We start from the raw sequence: 1570 nt of genomic DNA, 5'->3' as shown, positions 1-1570 counted from the left end.
CCTTGTGGCTAGCTGTGGATTGTCTTGTTTTTCTCTGATTAGAATCTGCTTCGATGGGGGAAACACCCCAGGGTGGTTGTAGGATTCTTAAAACATCCTCTGTTTCTGTGAAACGCTGTCAGCCCTGTGCTTTAGTTGGCAGGTTCTGGGGCATACCTGCTTAGATGCTTTCTCTTTGCCTCAGAAGGCAAATGTCCTGTATTGTTTAATTGTCTCTCAGAGCACTCCCAGACTGCTTAATGATCTCGATTTGCCTGAGTCTAGTAACCCATGAAATCCTCTGTTTCAATGAAACCCCATTTAGGGTAAATGCTATTACAGCACAGCTGATATGTCCTAGAAGCCTGTCTGATTGCCACTGGAAAGCTGTAACGTGCAGATGGCGCCGTCCCTCCCATCTCTTCGCTGCATGATAATTGTGGGTACTTGGGTTTCCATCGAGGAATAATGGGGTTGGAGAGGCTGGGGACCAGGGCAATTACATACTAGATCACAGTATATTATGAGCATGGCCCTTCTCATGCAGGCTAAAGACTTGCCTTCCTGCGCCTGGCAAACCTGGATGACTTGTCAAACTGATAAACAAGGTGGGGTGGTGGGGGGCGGGTTTCCAGGCTGCTGGTTAGCTGCTACTGCTGAGGTCATACGACGGTGGGGACTGGGATGAACAGGTGTGGGAAGAGAGCTGAAAGAATTGTATTGATCTGGTATCAATCCATTGAGCTCTCAGTTCAACAGGCAAGTTTAGACTTGGTTGCGCCACAAATCCCATGATTACTTATTGCAGGCTATCTGCAAACAAGCAGCATGTGAAATCCTTGCTTGGAAGGACCTAAGGAAGTGCTAATTATTACAAACAGAAAAGCTTGTAACCATCTCACCAGGAACATGTTAACCGGTCACAAGCCAGCAGTGTCCAAGAATGGGGAAAATCATAGTTTTGACGCTGCAAAACAAATTTGAAGAAGGGGGGGAAAGGTCTGGCAACACTAATTAACTTAACTCTTTTCTATCAGGAAATAAACTGTAAATGACTTACAAGTTTAGAAGACCGAGAGAGAGGAAGGATGGACTGGTGGTTTAGGGCCCTGACATAAGAGACCTGGGTTTGATTCCCTGCTCTGCCACAGACTGACACACCTTGGGCAAGTTACATAGTCTCTGGGCCTCAGTTGCCCATCTGTACAATGGGCATAGCACTGTCCCACCTCACAAGGGGTGTTGTGAGGAGAAATCCATGAAAGATTGAGGTGTCATGCTACAGGGATAGGAGGCTTTACACATCTAAAGATAGCAAAATTCATCCTGGTTTGGATTTTCAAAGCAGTTCACATCTTCCATTAACAGACGTTCCTTGGGCCTGCTGACTTTGCTGCTGTTATCCGTAGTTAGCTCCAGATTAGGTTACTGCAATGAACTCTAGATGCAGCTACATCTTAAAGCCAGTTGTAGAGGGAAGCTGGTGCAGAACGCAGCTGCTTATTGAGCAGGGCATCTTGCTGGGAATATACACGCTGCTCTGGGGCCTGGACTGGTTTCTCTTTGGTTGCCAAGTTGTTTAAGGTGCTGG

This window comes from Chrysemys picta, chromosome 5 (genome assembly GCF_011386835.1).
Source record: "Chrysemys picta bellii isolate R12L10 chromosome 5, ASM1138683v2, whole genome shotgun sequence".
Classification (NCBI taxonomy): Eukaryota; Metazoa; Chordata; order Testudines; family Emydidae; genus Chrysemys; species Chrysemys picta.
This window is presented reverse-complemented; position numbering follows the sequence as displayed.